The sequence below is a fragment of the Oryctolagus cuniculus genome, unplaced genomic scaffold, assembly GCF_964237555.1.
Source record: "Oryctolagus cuniculus unplaced genomic scaffold, mOryCun1.1 SCAFFOLD_57, whole genome shotgun sequence".
Lineage (NCBI taxonomy): Eukaryota > Metazoa > Chordata > Mammalia > Lagomorpha > Leporidae > Oryctolagus > Oryctolagus cuniculus.
The window spans coordinates 374650-395426 of NW_027208388.1; the positions used below are offsets into that span (position 1 = coordinate 374650).

General features: G+C 38.2%; 1 long non-coding RNA gene across 2 annotated transcripts; it reads left to right on the top strand.

Moving 5' to 3' along the window:
* Positions 1-691: 691 nt before the first annotated feature.
* Positions 692-19185, top strand: LOC138843252 (uncharacterized). Of its 2 annotated transcripts, XR_011386147.1 has the most exons (4): positions 693-1698; positions 3846-3883; positions 10060-10877; positions 18936-19185. It is a non-coding gene; the product is annotated as an uncharacterized lncRNA (long non-coding RNA). The 2 variants fall into 2 exon arrangements; XR_011386146.1 differs by having other exon boundaries at positions 692-1698; positions 3846-10877.
* Positions 19186-20777: the final 1592 nt, after the last annotated feature.

A 20777-nucleotide genomic window follows, 5' to 3' on the forward strand; every position in this document is an offset into this window, starting at 1 on the left:
GGAAGAAGTAGCAGGTGAGATGTCCTCAGGTGATACTACCTTTCTGGCTGCTGCCTGAAGCATGGATGAAGAAGGAAGGCATTGCAATGCAAGAACATAAAAGTGCAACCTGTTGCCTGCAACTTGCCTTTGTTTTTAAAGTGTTCTTTGAAATAAAAAAAAATGAAATTTTGATGAATGTAAAAAAAAATAAGTAAACCACAATACATCCAAATTCCTCATAGGAGATTTGGTATACATTATTGAAAATATAAACGTGACAATAATCAATGACAAGATAAAACAAAGTAAAATTAGTTTAAGTATAATGCTATATATTATGTTATGATTATTAAGGGTAGAAATGGGTAACTTAGCCCTTGATTGTTAGAGAACAATGGTTTTCTTTTTTGTTTTTGCTCTTTACTTCTTTTTTTTTTCTTCATACTAATCAGTAAACTCTCTACTTGGTGTAGGGTTAATCTTATGAGTATAAGAATTAACTGAAAATTTATTTCTTTAAAAAATAAGAACAGGAAAGGAAGAGGGTGAAGGAAGAAAGGCAGGAGTATGGGTGGTGGGGGGGAAGCATCATATTCCCAAATCTGTATATATTAAATGCATTAAATTTTATTCCTCAAAGAAAATAAATTAAAAATTAAAGAAGAAATTGGTAACTTAGTTATTTTGATTATAGAGTTCCAAGAAGATACAGAGCATATGTTTGAAAAATAATTCTAAATAATCAATTCCAATCCAATTCATAAATATTGCAGTATCTTAAGTCTGTACAAGTTCAAGCTATTTGTAGAAAAACTTTAAAACAGTATTATCAGAGTTTCAATCTAATGTATGGAAAATTTTGACATCAACATGATTTTGAGAAATATATGTACATCAAAGTTACTCTGAATAAGATAAATCTGCAATAATGACAAATATGTCCACAAAGTTAAAGGTAAACGTTCTCTTGTTTGCATATATGTATACAATATGGATTTTAAAACAGTTAAAAATGCAAGACAAAAAGTATCCCACCAGAATATACAGGAGATTGATGACTGCGCAACAACAACAACAAAATGCAAACCAGGATGGTCACAGTTTACCCATGGTAGGATATTAAGAAAAGAAAGATTACTAATGATATACACAGATGATAGTGACAAAACCAGAATCAAAATGGAAAATAAGTAAGGGATGTTAATTTCATGATTCAAATTATAGTTTGATTACCATAGGTAACAATGAATAATATGGTATCAATATTAAAAAACAGACACAAATATACATGGAAATATTTGAAAAGTATGCCTAACATTACTGGCACTAACACACAGGAAAATGGTAATGGTGAGGAACTAAATGAAAATATTATGGCTATTACTAGAATAATGTAAAAGATGATACCAATGTTTCAATCTAAATAATAGAAAATTTCAAGTCAATGATTAATTTTGAATAACATAAGAATAAAGTGAAATAAATATGTGACTATAAAAAGATCCCCATATACCTGGTTTTAGGCAGCTGTGTACAATAAAATCACTATAGCAACTATAAGAATTTTGAGTTACTTGATGATGTCACAATGATAGTGCCTACCAATAAATCAACAGGTTACTTCTAGTGTGGCATAAACTAGGTTAGTGATGATATACTTAGGTGACAGTAATAATTCAAGCAAAATGAAATTTGAAAAGGGATGAACTCATTAAGGTATTTATTTTAATTGTCTTTTTTAAAGATTCATTTTATTTTCTTGAAAAGCTGAGTGGGAGGGAGTGAGGTAGGGGGAGGGGGAGGAGGAGGAGGAGGGAGAGTGATCTTCAATTTGTTGCTTCACTCCCCGAATGACCACAAAGCCTCTACTGGGTCAGGGTGAAATCAAGAGCCTGGAACTCTATCTGGATTTCTCACATGGATGGCAGGGTCCCAAGTACTTGGGCCACCTTCCATAGGAGTGAAATGGCTTGGAAGTGGAACAGCCAAGACTCAGCCTGAGCTCAGATGGGATACTGGCATCACAGAGAGCAGTTTAACCTTCTGCCCCACAACACTAGCCACTGTATTTTGATTAAAATGAATGAGTGATTTGGCATAATCATTTATAAAGTAAGAAGCACAAATATAGGTTTCCAGTGAAAAAGAGTCCATGTAATTTTCACTTAAAGAGAATATAAAGATAATGCCAGACTTAGATGTAAAATCTAAGGCATTCATTCTCACAGAAGTGGTAGAGTTGACATATAAGAATGAGGGCCTCTTCCTGTTTTGTACCCTACATGCCTTACTTGGCTCATGTTAGTCTGAGCCTTCATCATAACAATTCTGCCAGTGAGTCACAGCTATGCCCTAACCAACAGATATGAACAAATAGGAACCTTAACCCTGGGGAAGACTCTTTCTTGGGTATTCTACCTCAGTCATCCTTATATCTGCTATACTAATGACATTTAAATGCCCTGTCTTTATTAGTTACCAATTGTTTATAACTGTATTTATATTACAGATAATTTTAATATTATACTTTCTCAGTTCAAATTACTAGTGTTTTCTCTCTCTTCAATAGTTACTGATTGTTATAGAATTCATCCAAAGAAATAGGCCTGTATAGATGGAGTATGGGGATTAGTTTGGCCCTGCATTTTAGCCATCTGTTAATTCTTTGTTGCAAAGACCTGTTCTATTCTTTTTACTAATCCTTTGGATTTAACTATAGTGCAGAGTCTGTGACAATGAGATGTTGTTATTAGAAGTCTGTGACCTGCAGTGACATAAAAGTGAAACAAGTTATGGTAGATTCTGATGTAGTGGCAAGTAAAACACATGACTTGGGAGCCAAATAGTTGCTATGTTTGATCATGGCCATAATGATCATTCATAAGGACTATTGTATGGGTGGATTCATTTGCCTCTTGAGGACATACAAAAAATATTGACAGGGGCTGGGGCTATGGCACAGCAAGTAAAGTCACTGCCTGTAGTGCCAGCATCCTGCATGGGTGCCAGTTCGAGTCCCAGCTGCTCTACTTCCAATCCAGCTTTCTGCTATAGGCTGGGAAATCTGTAGGAGATGGACCAAGTCCCTTTACCCACATGGGAGACCTGGAAGAAGCCCTTTGCTCCTGTCTTTGAATTGGCTTTGCTCCTGCTATTGTGACCATTTGGGAGTGAACCAGGAGAGGGAAGACTTTCTATCTCTCTCTCTCTCTCTTTATCTGCCTCTCTCTAACTCTGACTTTCAAATAAAGAAACAAATCTTTGAAATATAAAACAAACATTGACAATTTCACACTCTAAACTCAGCTCAAGCCACAGTTTGAGAAACAGAACATTTTCTTGAAAATTCTAGAAGAGTCTCCCATTTCCTGTAGTCACTGGATTGAAATTGCTAAACACACACACACACACACACACACACACAATTATTCAGGTTGCTGAATTAGGATGCCAGTTGAATTCTCAACCTTCTATGTTTTTTCATGTGAAATTTATGGGGATTATTGGTGAAGAGTGAGATAGTGACATTTGGAATCAGCACATCTTATTTGGACCCCAATGAACCTCACCATATGAAACCATTTAGTCATTTTGGGATCCTCTTACCAGAAGTAATTTACAGTCCAGTGTCCAAGAGACTAGCTTTCCTCTGAAAACCCAAGCATCATATGGAGTGGAATCTTCAAAAAGGGATGCTCATTGGCTTCCTGGCCCACTAGAACTGTTCTGTTGCAACTAGATGTACTCGGGTGCAAGCACATATTGTGACCCAGGAAGAAGTAACATCTTTACTGTTGTTGTCTAGGCAAATCATAAAAGTGCACACTGGCTGGCTTACATAATATAAATCTGTTTGTTCATAGTACTGGAAGTTAGAAGTCCAAGATGAAAGTATCAACAGGTATGGTTCCTTCCAATGCCTCCTTCTTTGATTTGAAGATGGTCACATTCTTGCTGTATGTTCACCTGTTCTTTCCTTTGTGTGTGAACACACCTGTTCCTTTTGTTCAAATATCTTTTTTTTGTAAGAACATCAGTCCTTGGATGAGAGTTCATCCCAAAAGGCTCACTGTATATCAGTTATTTCTTTAATGGTCCAATTTCCAAATAAATTTATATTCTAAGGTACTAGGGTTCAGCTTCTTCAAATTATGAATTTTTAGGGTACACACTTTCTCCCCTAACACACACCAACAAGAAATGTGGGAGCAGAGTGGTAACTATTATAATTGTACATTTTTGTACTATTTAACTTTTACAAATGCCTTGATGTATTACACATGCAATCAAACAGGAATCGAGTGATAATGTCAGAGAGTATAAAACAGGAACAAACAAACTTAATTGAATTTCAATGAAAAACAACCACACTGAATGGGGGAAAACATTTAAACTTGTATACATTATTTTGATTATGATACCTCAGTTTAAAGACAGATAAAACTGTGAATAGATAATGAGTTCTACTATGCTTGATTTTTACTGCAGTATGGATTAGCATCCTAAAACTACATGTTTATATATGCTAGAATTGATGGAATTAGAAGATTAAGATTAAAATATGATTTAAACTAAATAAGTGCTGTAATCCTTTCACTTACATCTTATTTTCTGGGTATTCTTCATTGCAAGGAAACAGGTTTATAGTGCAATGGTTTCTTCCAGACTGAAGAAAGAGACTAGTATTTAGAAATGACATTGGAACATTTAATCATGCCAATAAAATGGAATTGATTAGATTAATGGAGAGAATTCAAAAGGATACAGAAAGCAGCTTGAATGGCTACAACGGGTCAAATACAGGAGTTGAGTATCTAAATAGTAGCACATTTTAATTTGTTAAGTAAAATAAAATTCTATGAGCTCCTCTTGTTATAAAAGTGGATAAATAGGTGTGGGAGAAGGGAACACTTTTATTAAAGTAGGACTACCACTGTTATCAGGTTAAACTGCTGTCTGCAATGCCAGCATCCCATATGGGTACAGATGGGAATCTTGGCTGCTCCACTTCTAATCAAACTCCCTAATGACGTGCCTAGGAATGCAGTGGAATGGCCATGTACATGGGCCCCTGCACTCATGTGACAGACCCACATGAGGCTCCTGGCTTCTGGTTATGGCCTCACTCAGCCCTGACTTTTGTGGCCATTGGAAGAGTGAACCAGCAGTTGGAAGACTCCTCTTACTCTCTCCCTATCTCTCTCTGTAACTGTGCCTTTTGGATAAAGTAAATCAATCTTTTAAAAAATAAAATTAAAAATAAATTAAAATAACAACTAATTAAAACAAAATAATGGCAATTGTAAAAACAACCATTTAGAAAACATGCTAGTAATAACAGAGCCAGACAATAATTATCAATAAATACTAAAATGGGTGGATGAAATTTTCCTAATTTAATTACTGTTTCAAAGTATCTCACCACAATTTATTACAAATAGACAACTACCAATTTCACAGTAGAGAAACATGGTAGATATCAGCTTAAGAAATTATGAAATTAACATCTCCAAAGATAGAGCAAGTCAGCATCATGTATCTCCTGACCCAATGTGCTGAGAAGGACACAATATCACTTCTGGGGTCATTCTGCCACAAAAAATCACAACCTGAATGTGGTGTAGAGAATCACAAGGCAAATCAAAGTTAACTGGCTTATCCAGTTAATGAAAGAAAAAGAAAGACAATTCTTCCAGGTTGAAATAGGTTAGAAATATGGTAAATGAATTCAATGTGTGATGCTAAACGGGAACAGGGGTGGTACATAGAAGAGAGTAAACTGCTGTAAAGAACATTACTGGGATGAGTGGATAACTCAAATACAGAGTTTGGAGATAAGTAACACTATTATCAAACTGTTATAGTTTCTTAATTACTGTATTATGAATTAAGAGAATACTCTTGTTCTTAGAAAATGTTATATGGTGAACTGTTTAAGGGAAAAGTGGCAAAAAGTTTGCAATTCACTTCCAAACAATAGAGATACAACAAGTATAGTATGTGTTTGTGTGTGATGTGCATGTAGAGAGAACAAGCAATTCCAGGGATTAACTTGTAAATCTGAGTAATGAGTATCTAAGAACACTTGATTCTATTTTATGATTTCTTAAAGTTTCATTAAAATTGAAAAGTTACAGAAACAACGCACACTCCTAAATTGTTCTTATGTTAAATTTTATGAAACTAAATGGGAATACATACTAGATAAAAATGAATGAAAATGAGAACAATAGATATCAAAAATTGAAAAAAGAAATGATTGATAAAAGAATAATAAAATTAAACACTTCTAAATAAAGAAAACCAGAGCCAGTGCTGTGGCATAAAAGGTTTCACTGCCACCTGGAGTGTGAGCATCCCTAATGAGTGCTGATTCATGACCTGGCTGCTGCACTTCTGTCCTGGTTGCTCCTCTTCCTGTCCAGCTCTCTGCTGTGGCCCGGTGCAGCTCCTACTGTTGCAGCCATCTGGGGAGTGAACCAGCTGATGAAAGACCTCTCTTTCTGTCTTCATTTGTCTCTGTAACTCTGTCTTTCAAATAAATAAAGTAAGTCTTTAAAAAGAAAAAGATGACCTTGTTTCCCACAGCCAAAGCATTTTTTTCAGGAGCTTTAAGGGCAGAAGCCAGTAAGTTATTTTGTAAGTTTCAGTCCCTACAGTTTGACACAATTTGGTCATTTCTGCTGTGGTAGTTTCAGGCTTAGTGTGGACTGTGTTTAATATATTTTTGCAGCCTTGATTTGAATTTTCATAAGACTTTTTTTGAGAGGTAGAGTTATAGGCAGTGATAGAGAGAGACAGAGAGAAAGGTCTTCCTTCTGTTGGTTCACTCCCCAAATGGCCACTATGGCTGGCACTGTGCCGATCTGAAGCCAGGAGCCTGGTGCTTCTTCCTGGTCTCCCATGCGGGTGCAGGGGCCCAAACACTTGGGCCATCCTCCAGTGCCCTTCTGGGCCATAGCAGAAAGGAGACTGGAAGAGGAGCAACCAGGACTAGAACCTGGTGCCCACATGGGATGCTGGTGCCACAGGCAGAGGATTAACCAAGTGAGCCACAGCGCTGGCCCCCAAGACATTTGTTTTAATAATGCTTTTTCTGCTTCTTGATGATCTAATGCTGCCCAAAAGCTTTCTCTAGCCTATCCACAAAGGGCATATAGCCGTCAATAGGTCCCTGGCAATCTACAGAAAAGGAAGTAGAAGGGTCTTTAACATCAGCAATCTTTTTCCAAGCTTCTAATGCAATATTAGAAATGTGCACATAAGCCTCCCTTCAAAAATAATCAACTTTGCTGACCAAGATCTGAAAAGGCTCCCTCTCCTAGCAACTGTTTCAAATTAATAGGGATATTGTTATGTAAATTATCTATGACTTATATGGAAGCCAAATCTCTATATTCCCAAACAGTGCCCTGCTCTGGAGTAACCAAGATTTTAACTAGAGTTTTTGAATCCCATGGCACCATCTCATATCTTTCTCCAATTCTATCCAATATGCCCACTGTATAAGAATTTTGCAGGGCTGGCACTGTGTATAGCCGGTAAAGCCACCAACTGCAGTGTTGGGTCGGTATCCCATATGGGCACCAGTTCAAGTCCTGGCTACTTGACTTCTGATCCAGGTCTTTGTTGAGGAGATAATGTGGTTCAATCTTATCTTTGTGTTGTGCTGGGGACAGAGAGTTCCCCATGCTTATTACTCACCAGGATCTTGAGATGAAGTGACAAATCTGTAACCCTTGCTGGGCATGATGATTTGTCCTTTGCCCTTCTTGCCAAGGGTCCCTCTTTAGGTGCCAGGTGCTGTGAGTGTGTTGCAAGTGAAAGGAGAGACAGGACACAGAAACTTTGCCTCTGAGGAGCACCGCTGGAATGCTCCCTGTGCAGCCCCAGTGTGCTTCCTGCATTGACAAGGATTACATCAGCTATTTGTATAGAATATGTGCATATTCTAACATTACTTGTAACATTAATTGATAATCCTCAGAATATGATTGTGAAGACATCATTGGGGTTCTCCCTGTCTTGGTTTACTGGATAAGCAAGCCTGGGAAAGTAGCTGCATGTCCTTGTGGGAGTCAAAGTTCTGTGAGAACTCAATGTTATATAAGTTATTTCCTATATATGTTTAAAAATTATTTGGTTATTTGCTTGGCATAAAAAGTATCCCTGCACATCTGAAAACCTTGAATGGGAGTAAGTCACTTGGGTTTTAAGAATGCTGTATTTTGGCCTGCACCGTGGCTCAATAGGCTAATCCTCCACCTTGTGGTGCCAGCACACTGGGTTCTAGTCCCGGTCGGGGCACCGGATTCTGTCCTGGTTGCCCCTCTTCCAGGCCAGCTCTCTGCTGTGGCCAAGGAGTGCAGTGGAGGATGGCCCAAGTGCTTGGGCCCTGCACCCCATGGGAGACCAGGAGAAGCACCTGGCTCCTGCCATTGGATCAGTGCGGTGCGCCAGCCGCAGCGCGCCGGCCGCGGCAGCCATTGGAGGGTGAACCAACGGCAAAGGAAGAGCTTTCTCTCTGTCTCTCTCTCTCTCTCTCACTATCCACTCTGCCTGTCAAAAAAAAAAAAAAAAAGAATTGGAAAAAAAAGAATTGAAGAAATAAAAGAATGCTACATTTTAGGTCTCTTAATGTTTTCTGTGATGATGTTTTAAAGGCTCTGTTTTATCAAAAATGATAAAGACTTTGTTTTTCAGTGCCCATGGCATTACCACCTAATGAAATATATTAAACTAGAATTCTCAGCAGAGTTATTTAATACTGAATTCTAATACATTGGGATATTTTAAGGTGAGAAAATAGGATTTCTTTCAAATCTCATAAATAAGATTGATAATCAAAATTTGATGATATCTACAGTGTTTCATCATTTTATTTTAAATATTAGTCAAATTGATATTTTTATTTTAATTTTAATTAGTGTTTAACAGATTCAATATGGATTATAGATACAATTCTAAGAACACAATTATAAACTCATCCTCCTTCTGCTCCACCCTATTCTTTCTTTGTCTTTTTTTCAGCTTCTGAGATAACATTTTAAATTTACACTATAGTAAAAAGGCATAATGATTCAAGGAACAAGTTTAACAAATAAAAAGAAAAAATCCTAGTTTAGTGGGAATATAGACAGTGGTTAAAAACAACAATTTGAAAGGAAAATTAAAGACTTCAAATAATAAAATCAATTTTTTAAATTCTTTACTAAAAGCCTCAGAGAAAGTCTTTCATTATTTATTAAATGTCAATGCAAAAATGGATTTATATGATCCCTTAAAAACTGATTAATTTGTGTGCAATAAAGTGGAACTTTTCTCAAGTTTTCTTGACACTCTCACAGAAATACTTATGTTCAGGGACTGGAAGAATTAATATCACCAAGATGTCCATACTACCAAAATCAATTTACAGATTCAATGTGATCCCAATCAAAATACCAATGACATTCTTCCTAGATCTAGAAAAAAAGGATGCTAAAGCTCATAGAAGCACAGAGACCCCCAAATACCTAAATCAATCTTATACAACAAAAACAAAGCTGAACACATCACAATACCAGATTTTAAGATATATTACAGGGTAATTATAATCAAAACAGCTTGGTACTGACAAAAAATAGAAGTGTAGACCAATAATAGAAACTCCAGAAACCAATCCGTGCATCTACAACCAATTGTTGGCAAAGGAGCTACCCTGGAGCCAGTGCAGTCTCTTCAACAGATGGTGCTGGAAAAACTGGATCTCCATGTGCAGAAGTATAAAGTTAAACCCCTCCCTTACAGCTTACACAAAAATCCACTTAAAATGGATCAAAGACACAAATCTACAACCAGGTTCCTTCCAATTACTAGAGAATATTGGGGAAACTCTGCATGGCATTGGCATAGAGAAATACTTCTTGGAAAATCCCCAGAAGCACAGATAGTCAAAGCCAAAATTGGCAAATGGGATTACTTCAAATTAAGAAGCTTTTGCACTGCAAAAGTAACATTCAGCACAGTGAAAAGGAAACTGAAGGAATGGTTGAAAATATCGGCAAACTATGAAACTGATAAAAGATTACTTTGCAGAATCCATAAAGAGATCAAGAAACTCTGGGAAGAATAGAGGAACTGAAGACCCCATAAATGACAGCTCCTGCCCTCCAGGAACCCCATACACACAGCCCGGCCTCTCCCTGGTGACCACTCCAGTCCCCACTGCACAATCAGGGAGACGCAGGGCTGCAATCACACAGATGGCTCTGGGGCCCAGAAGTCTCAGAGAGCAGGTAAGGGCCAGGACTCATGGGGTTCTGGGTGCCAGTACAGGTCCCATGTTGAGGGCCAGGGGGGACCCAGGGAAGCACTGTGCCAGCCATGGGATGGGACCCACAGATTGCAGAGATGACCTTTGGGAGCCCCATGTCCTGTCTTCATGTTCACCAGGTCCACCTTCCCCTACTCTGGACTCCTGACCCCACACACTCACCATTCCTAGGAATCAGAAATGGGTGGTGTCCTGCAGTGAACAGTCAGAGCACAGTGGATGTTTCCTTTATTTCAGAGTTTCCCAGCAGCAGAACATGCTCCTTGGACCTCTCAGAGGTGGAACTGGACTACTATGGTGTCAAATTCCTGCAAGATTACCTAGTGTTTACACCACCAGGCCTGATTGGATGGCTTGCACAGCAGTCAGCATGGGCGACACAAATGATAGAACAAATCAGCATCCTCCATAGCAGAGATGCAACTTCAGGCCACTCCAGATATGTAGAGAGGCGTAACCTGGATTCTGGTGCTTTGGTCCTCCTTTAGGGCTGTGTCCTTTCACCAGCAAGATCCTGCCTCCTCCTGGGACTCCTCTTGTTTCCCCATGGGTCTTCCTGGGAGAATCCTACCTGCTTAAGGTGAGTTAGAGAGTAATGGCTATTTATTGGCTTCTGGGCCCTTTCCTTCATATTCTCTGTGGTTTCATTTGTGATGTTTTTAATATTTATTTTAAGAATCTTTATAATTATTACATAATTAATCCTTTTTTCTTTTATCTCTCTTGTAGGTATTTGTTTCGTACTCTGTTTCTTGTCCTTTAATATTATTTTCTATTTATCTCTTGTTGGTACTTAGTAATTCACGGAAATCTTTCTGGTAATCTCCTTGAATTGTTTATTATTTGTATTTTTTAGATTTTTATGAATTATATCTATGTAAGTGTCATCCTATGAGACAATTTCACTCCTTAGAAAGTATCTTTACACCTTTAATTTACTTTTTGCCAATTTATTCCCCTGACGACCCTCCAGTAGGAAGTTGAAGATAAATAGTGGCAGCCTCCTGATTCAGGCTTACTTCCAGGAAGAAAGCTTGCAGTGATCCTGTATTAGCTGCGTTGTTTGTTGTAGGTTCCCTTTGGTCTTGATCAGATTGAGGAAGTCACTTATTGTCTATTTTTACTGTTAGCAAGTATTTTTTCACTAAATGCCAAATTTTATTGAATGTTTTTCAATATGCAATCTAACTGATCTTGTGATTTCCTTTTGTATTTTTTACCTGCCTGCATGACTTTTGGTAAGCTTTTTTTTTTTTTTTTTTTTTTTTTTTTTACAGGCAGAGTTAGACAGAGAGAGAGAGAGAGAGAGAGAGAGAGAAAGGTCGTCCTTCCCATTGGTTCACCCCCCAAATGGCCACTACAGCCAGTGTGCTGCGACAATTTGAAGCCAGAAGCCAGGTGCTTCCTCCTGGTCTCCCATGTGGAGGCAGGGCCCAAGCACTTGGGCCATCCTCCACTGCCTTCCTGGGCCACAGCAGAGAGCTGGACTGGAAGAGGAGCAACTGGGACAGAACCTGGTGCCCCAACTGGGACTAGAACCTGGGGTGCTAGAGTCACAGACTGAGGATTAGCCAAGTGAGCCGCAGCTCCGGCCTTGTTTTGTAATCTTAATAAATCTTGTTTTTTATTATCTCTTGCTTGCAATGTATCTATTATGTTTTCATACATGATTTATTTATCATAATAATACTTTGTTTATAATATTTGTATCTGTTTATGAAAGGGGTGCTTTTAAAAATTATTTCAAATCCTGGTCCACTTGCCTCATAATTGATGTAATGTTAGTTTCACAAAAGAAATTTTTTTTTATCTTTTATTTAATGAATATAAATTTCCAAAGTACGACTCATGTGTTACAGTGGCTCCCCCCCCATACCGTCCCTCCCACCCACAACCCTCCCCTTTCCCACTCCCTCTCCCCTTCCATTCACATCAAGATTCATTTTCGATTATCTTAATATACAGAAGATCAGCTTAGTATACCTTAAGTAAGGATTTCAACAGTTTGCTCCCACACAGAAACATAAAGTGAAAAATAATAGATGATTTTTTTTAAATGATGATGAAATCAGATCAGACCTATTGTCATGTTTAATCCCAGTGAGAGTCAAGTTGGGAATTGATAATTTCTTTCTTTCTTTTTTTTTTTTACAGAAGATCAGTTTAGTGTACATTAAGTAAAGATTTCAGTCGTTTGCACCCCCATAGAAACACAAAGTGGAATATACTGTTTGAGTACTCGTTATAGCATTAAGCCTCAGTGTACAGCACATTAAGGACAGAGATCCTACATGAGGAGTAAGTGCACAGTGACTCCTGTTGTTGACTTTACCAATTGACACTCCTGTTTATGGCATCAGTAATCTCCCTATGCACCAGTTATGAGTTTCCAAGGCTATGGAAGCCCCTTGAGTTCTCCGACACTTATCTTGTTTAGACACGGTCATAGTCAAAGTGGAGGTTCTCTCCTCCCTTCAGAGAAAGGCACCTCCCTCTTTGAAGACCTGTTCTTTCCACTGGGATCTCACTCACAGAGATCTTTTTGCCAGAGTGTCTTGGCTTTCCATGCCTGAAATACTCTCATGGGCTTTTCAGCCAGATCCGAGTGCCTTTAGGGCTGATTCTGAGGCCAGAGTGCTATTTAGGACATCTGCCATTCTATGAGTCTGCTGAGTATCTCACTTCCCATGTTGGATCACTCTCCCCTTTATTTATTCTATCGGTTGGTGTTAGCAGATACTAGACTTGTTTATGTGCTCCCTTTGACTCTTAGTCCTTTCATTATGATCAATTGTGAACTGAAATTGATCACTTGGAGTAGTGAGATGGCATTGGCACATGCCACCTTGATGGGATTGAATTGGAATCCCCTGGTATGTTTCCAACTCTACCAATTGGGGCAAGTCAGCCCGAGCATGCCCCAAATTATACATCTCTTCCCTCTCTTATTCCCACTCTTATGTTTAACAGGGATCACATTTCAGTTAATATTCAACACTTAAGAATAACTGTGTGATAATTACAGAATTAAACCAGTCATATTAAGTAGAACAGACAAAAAAAAATACTATGAGGGATAATGTATTAAGTTGTCCATTAGCAGTCAGGGCTATGCTGATCAAGTCCCAAAGGGACAAATACCATATGTTCTCCCTGATCGGTGACAACTGACTGAACACCAAAAAGGAAACCTCCTGAAGTGAAATGGACACTATGAGAAATGGTGACTTGATCACAAAAGAAATTTAAAAATATTTTTTGCTTATTTCCACTTTGAATAGGTATGGGAAACATTTTTTTTCTTTAGATGTTTCAAGTATGCCAGAAAGTTTGGACCAGAAATTTTGATTGTGAAATCTTTCTCTGACTCATTGGTTAGAGTTTTCAAAATGTGATTCAACTTACTTGACATATATAGGAGTTTCCTTATTTTATGTTATAAGGGGAGAATAGCCATAATGATACAGTATAGGCAGCAGTTTATCATTTCATTAGTTAATGTGATAAGCTTTCATATGTTATTTGAATAAAGTGGTCAGATTTAGAAAGAAAGATGGCAGTCAGCTAAATTTGAATTTCAATAAGCAACATAAAATTTAGTTTGATTATGTTCCACACAGCATTAGGGGGCACTACATTTTTTTTAAGAAGATTCATTTATTTATTTGAAAGAGTTACACAGAGGGTGAAGGTGAGGCAGACAGAGAGAGGTCTTCCATCCACTGGTTCACTCCTCAATTGGCTGCAATGGCCAGAACTGCACCCACCCAAAGCCAGGAGCCAGGAGCTTCCTCCAGGTCTCCCACACAGGTGCAGGGGACCAAGGACCTGGGCTATCCTCCACTACTTTCCCAGGCCACAGCAGACAGGAGGATCAGAAGTGGAGCAGCCAAGACTTGAACCAGTGCCCACATGGAATGCCAGTACTGCAGAGGGTGGCTTCATCCACTACACGAGAACACTGGCCTGGAAGGTACCCTCTCAGTAGCATACACATTGTCTTCCAATCAAGCCTGTTTAACTTGAACTCATAATAGTTTTGCTTTAAAATTGTGTTTCTGAAGGATTTTCAGAGTATAGATTAAAATATAAAAGGACAACCTAAGAGAATCCAGAAAAAAGATGACAATGAGGTGGGATTTTGGACAACTGGCCTTTGTTTCTGGTAAGGCAATGAAATTATAAAATGAATGTGCAAGACTAAATGATAGAAATGGGCTGAAAAATAGATCCAGTCATTTGTCCTGCTCTGTTCCTTGGACATGTCCGACATGTGGAAAAAGTGAAGTAATCATTCTTCATTAAAATGGGTAGAAATACACTGCTGGATATTCATGGAGCTGGCACCGTGGCTCACTTGGTTAATCCTCCACCTGTGGCATCAGCATCCCATATGGGTGCCGGGTTCTAGTCCCAGTTGCTCCTCTTTCAGTCCAGCTCTCTGCGGTGGCCTGGGAAGGCAGTGGAGGATGGGCCAAGTACATGGACCCCTGCACCCATATGGGAGACCTGGAGGAAGCACCTGGCTCCTGGCTTTGGATAGGCACAGAGCAAGCCATAGCGGCCATTTGGGGGGGTGAACCAACAGAAGGAAGACCTTTCTCTCTGTCTCTCTCTCTCACTATCTAACTCTGTCAAATAAATAAAAAAATTAAAAAAAATCATGAAATCATATAACTGGTGCTCATAGAATGTTCTCATACAGGAAAAAAGTAATACTGTGTTTTCATTATGAGATATGGTTGATATTAGTTAAAAATTAATAGAAAATACATACTATAAAATTTATGCTTGGAGTTAAATATTTTTGCACAAAGTACATGTCTTTTAATCCCATTTTCCACAATCTCAATATTCCCTTTTTTTTTCAATATTCCCTTGTGTGTATATGCTAAGCAACCTCCTATGAATCCCATGTTGTTTTTGTACTACCCAGTATTCAAAGTGAGTCTTAACATACTGTTCTAAGGTTGTACATTATGACTAAATGAAATAAAATATCACATCTGCAGTTGTTAAAGTTTGGAGTTTTTATTTTTAAAGATCTATTTATTTATTTGAATGGCAAAGTAACAAATGGAGAGGGAGAGATAGAGATCTTTCATCCTCTAGTTCACTCCCTAAATGGCCACAGTGGCCAGAGCTGGGCTGTCTGAAACCAGGAGCCAGAAATTTCTTCCAGTTAACCCATAAGGCTGCAGGGGCCCAAATAGTTGAGCCATCCTCCACTGCTTTCCCAGGCATATTAGCAGGGAGCTGGATGAGAAATGGAACATTCGGGACTCACACCAGCACACATATGCGATTCCAGCACCACGGTGGCAGTTTTACCTGCTGTGGCTCTGTGCCAGGTGCCAAAGGACTTTTCAATCAGAGACCTCATTGCTTGGAAATTAAACATGTTGATCTTCCTTTTTCTCACAAATATTTGTTAGTGATTACCAATAAATTCAGGGTGCCAACCTCACTTTTGAATTGCTGTCTATGCTGATATGCATTTATTGCCAGTTGTCTCTTTTATGTGAAATTTGGTTGTATTTAAACACAAAGCAACAGAAATACCAGTACTGATGACACACATACAATTTATGATGAATTACACAATACCTAAACCTTCAGTTGCAACAATCTGTAGTTTCATCCTGTAAATTTTCAAAGCAGCCAAAGCCAACAAAAATAAAATGAGGAACAATAAGACTCAAAGACAATCCTTAGCAATACTATTAATGTCAATGATGCTAACATTTTAGTTACATGCCCTATACTAATTAACTTCTTTCAAATTCTGACCCAAACACACAGATCCCCACAACTACCTTAATGTACACTTAAACATCTGAAATCCTATGTAGAAAAGTGCCAATGTAAAGCAGCCTTCATTTGACAAGAGAAGACTTGGAATTCTACCATATGCACACTGATTTAGCACACTAACAGGGAAAGAAAGCCGATGCAAAACAGTCTAAATGAGGAAAACTCTGCTTATTGTGATTTCAGATAATAAAGCTTTTTTTTTTTTACTTTTTGACAGGCAGAGTGGACAGTGAGACAGAGAGACAGAGAGAAAGGTCTTCCTTTTGCCATTGGTTCACCCTCCAATGGCTGCCTCGGCCAGTGCGCTGCGGCTCATGCACCGCACTGATTTGATGGCAGGAGCCAGGTGCTTCTCCTGGTCTCCCATGGGGTGCAGGGCCCAAGCACTTGGGCCATCCTCCACTGCACTCCTTGGCCACAGCAGAGAACTGGCCTGGAAGAAGGGCAACTGGGACAGAATCCGGCACCCTGACCAGGACTAGAACCCAGTGTGCCAGTGCCACAAGGCGGAGGATTAGCCTAGTGAGCCATGGCACCACCCTCAGATAATAAACTTTACAGTTGTTCTCATGGATAATCCACACATACATAATTATTCTTCATTTTCATATATTTCATTTTCCACATGAGGACAAAATGGTGTCTGTAAGCTTTTTGAAGGGCATTATAAAAATCTATTCGCTGGCCGGCTATATATTATTATCCTGACAGCTTTGTCAGAGTACGTTGAGCCTGGTGTCTGAGCACTGCCCTTTTGCTGGAACTAGCATGAGGCAGCTCATGGAATTCAAGCAGTCTTATGCAAGAGAGAAAATTGCATACCCATTTGCTTACATGTTCACTCTTCTTTTGCTTCTGAAATAATCTTGTAAAATATTCACATCACTTTTATAGAGATTAGCCAAATTAGATTGGTTATTGAAAGTGTTTTCTCTTTGATACCAGCAGTATAATGATATACGCATAACTTAAAATCAGCAAAAAGTTGGATAGAGAGAACACTTCAGTTTTCATAAATATAATAGTTTATAAATTGTTTTTCCTTTCTTAAATGAGGAGAAACCTCCAGAGCACTTTGATAACTTCTCTGAAGACAAATAAAGCAGTGTCTGAACAGTAATACTGACTTTCTTCACCATTACTTTGATGTGTAGATGATAGAGAATAAAGCAAAAATAATGCCCTGTGTTGCACTGTTATCTTTAAAACTAACTTTAGTTAGTGAGATACACACAACAGAATAAAACCATTTCAAATAGACAATACATGCATAGGGCTGCATATTTCAAATATATTTATAGTAAAAATAATTTTTGTGGAGTTACATAACTCCCAGCGTTCTATTCCTGTCAAGGTAACATAGAATTTCAGTATTTCACAAATTTTGATGGAGCATAACTATTAACTTAACTAGAGAGAAACAATTACAATTGGAAAATGTTAACAGTTGGAAAATCAAACCTTATAAGTATGCTAGAAGTTCCCATTGCATCTGAACACTTGAGCCTGAAATGGTATCCATTCCACACATTTATATTCAGTAGTACAAGCTCAAACCTCAACTCCTCAACTCTGAGCCAACTAGCCCACTTACAGACAGAAAATAATCAAATTTGATAAGAGTTGAATATTATACTAATGGGTTGCAATGATGATGAGAAATATCATGATTTCTCTGATTTTGTATCTCATTCTCATTTAAATTCAGCATGGTATCTTCAAATTCATCAAAGTACTCCATTAAAAATTCATAACATTTTTGGAAATAAGGTGAAAACTATAGTTTGACAATTATGCAATTATTCATGGGCAGGTAAATACATTTGAAAATATATTTAAATTATGCCTTAAAATATGTTGTATATTAGTAACACTGAACAAATCAAATACTCTGATTAGAAAAGCAAACATATCTAGCTTTTGATGATAAAGTAAAATGTAATAATATTTTCTGAGGCTTAATAAGTACTGTAAGTTTGAAATTTTAGAAATTCAATACATGGGTCTGGCACTATGGCACAGTAGATTAAATCTCCACCTGTGATGCCAGCATCCCCATATGGGCACTGGCTCATGTCTTGGCTGCTCCTCTTCCAATCCAGCTCTCTGGTCCAAGGCCTGGAAAGTCAATGGAGGTTGGCACAAGTGCTTGGACCCCAGCACCCACATTGGAGACCCAGAAGAAGTTCTTGGCTCCTGGCTTCAGATTGGCCTAGTTCTGGCCATCATAGCCTTTGGAGAGTGAATCAGTGGATGGAAGACCTCTCAGTCTCTCTTGCCTTCTCTCTGTAACTCAGCCTCTCAAATTAATAAATAACTCTTAAGAAAAATCAAGTCTCAAAACAGCATGATAGGCTGGTGCCATGGCTCAATAGGCTAATCCTCCACCTGCGGCACTGGCACACCAGGTTCTAGTCCTGGTCGGGGCACCGGATTCTTTCCCAGCTGCCCCTCTTCCAGTCCAGCTCTCTGCTGTGGCCTGAGAAGGCAGTGGAGGATGGCCCAAGTCCTTGGGCCCTGCACCTGCATGGGAGACCAGGAGAAGCACCTGACTCCTGGCTTCAGATCAGCGTGGTGCGCCGGCCACAGCGGCCATTGAACCAACAGAAAAGGAAGACCTTTTTCTCTGTCTCTCTCTCACTGTCCACTCTGCCTGTCAAAAAAAAAAAATCCATCTACCCATTGAAAAAAACAGCATGCTAAAGATTGAATTTTTTTTAAATAGAAAGAAACTGAATATACTTGGGGCCAGCTTTGTGGCATAGCAGGTAAAACTGCTGCCTGTGATTTTACCATCCCACATAGATACCGCTTTCTGTTCCAGGTGCTTCACCTCTGATCCAGCTCCCTGATAACAGTGTGGGCAAAGCAGTGGAAGATGGACCAAGTATTTGATTCTCTGCCCCTCATGCAGGGTAGCTGGATGAGGCTCCAGCTCCTGGCTTTCACCTGGTCCAACGATGGGAGTTATAATCATCTGGGAAGTGAACCAGCAGACAGAAGATTTCTCTCTGTGTCTCTCCTGATCTCTCTAACTCTGACTTTCAAAATAAATAAGTAAATCTAAAAAATGAATGCACTCATCAAGCTGCACCTACTGTTTTATTATAAACTTAATGAATGGGTGGGAGGGACGGTATGGGGGGGAAGCCATTGTAACCCATGAGTCGTACTTTGGAAATTTATATTCATTAAATAAAAGATAAAAAAATAAAATAAAATAAATAAACTTAATGAATGCACTGATAATTCTAACAGATGGAACTAGACATAAAGAATTAGAATTTTAATACTAATGTATAGAAACCAAGGTGAGGGATTACATTCAAAAGATGAGTATAAAAACATATTTGACTTTGGAATGTGTTGCTGTTATATTAATATGCATATAGTTCATACTTCAGAAAATTCACTTTCTGCAAAATAGTCTATAAAATCAAAGCTTTGAAGGAATCTATCTCAATCAATCATCTCTTTGTATAAAGAACTTTCGAGTGCCCTTGGTAGATACCATTTTGTGCAATAGTTCTAACATGAAAATCAGATGATTTGACTTGTAAATATCCATTTTATTTTTTCAAGTGAAACTATACTTGAATGCCAATATATGGACAGGAAAAACTTGCTGAAATGAGAAGCGTAATATGCTATCTCTCATCAGCCTCTCCTTTTCTTAGGGGTTGTTTCTGAGCTATTTGTGAGGACAGCTAAGATTTGTAGAACCATTTAAACTTTAAACTTTAGGGAGATTTTTCTTTCTCTAAGATTTTGCTTTAGTTATAATCTAAAAGTGAGTTAAGCATGCATCTACATTTTTATTGAGAGTAAAGTTTGGACTTTCACAGACTGATTTTTGATTTTGTAAATAGATGGCAATAATGAATCTGAGTTTCATTAATATGTTCTATTTTATTTTTGTAACATTGTACCAAATCTATTTGTTTCAAATAATTTTGAAAATTACTTCTTCTTAAGAGAAGAATTTTAAAAATTATTTTTAAATAGATCTATCTATCTACCAGAAAGGCAGAGTGTTAGAAAGGGAGAGACAGAAAGGTCTTCCACCTTCTGGTCAGCTTCCAAAATGACTGTAACAGCCAGCACTGGGCCAGGGTGAATTAAGGAGCCTGGAACTTCATTCAGGATTCCCACATGGGTTATCAGTGGCTGAGTACCTTGGCCATATCCTCTGCCTGCCCAAGTGCATTAGCAGGCAGCTAGATTGGAAATGCAGAGGACTAGGACTCAAACCAGGATTGTGATGTAGGATGGTGGTGTCCCAAGTGGCACTTAACCTGCTGCATCTTAATGCCAACCATAAGAGGAGTAATTCTGAAATAATTTTCAGGCTTTCATATTTGCTTACTGTACTTTTCAGAAAGAATTCTTTAAAGTCATCCTGAGTTTTATAGTGTTTTTATGTGGAATATAAATAAATAAATATGGAAACATATTAGCTACAGCTTCTAGTTTGACAATATTATGTGTTGATTTCAGATTTTGATTGTTCATATGCTGTGCTGTCTTATATTAAGGTGTGATTTGAATTTATTACAGGTGTTGTGCTAGAGATGTTAGCAGTTCTCAAAAGCAATGTTGAAGGCACTAAGCATGTCATGTCTTCATTTTCAATATTGCTTTAAATAGAAATAAATCGTGCTTGTCA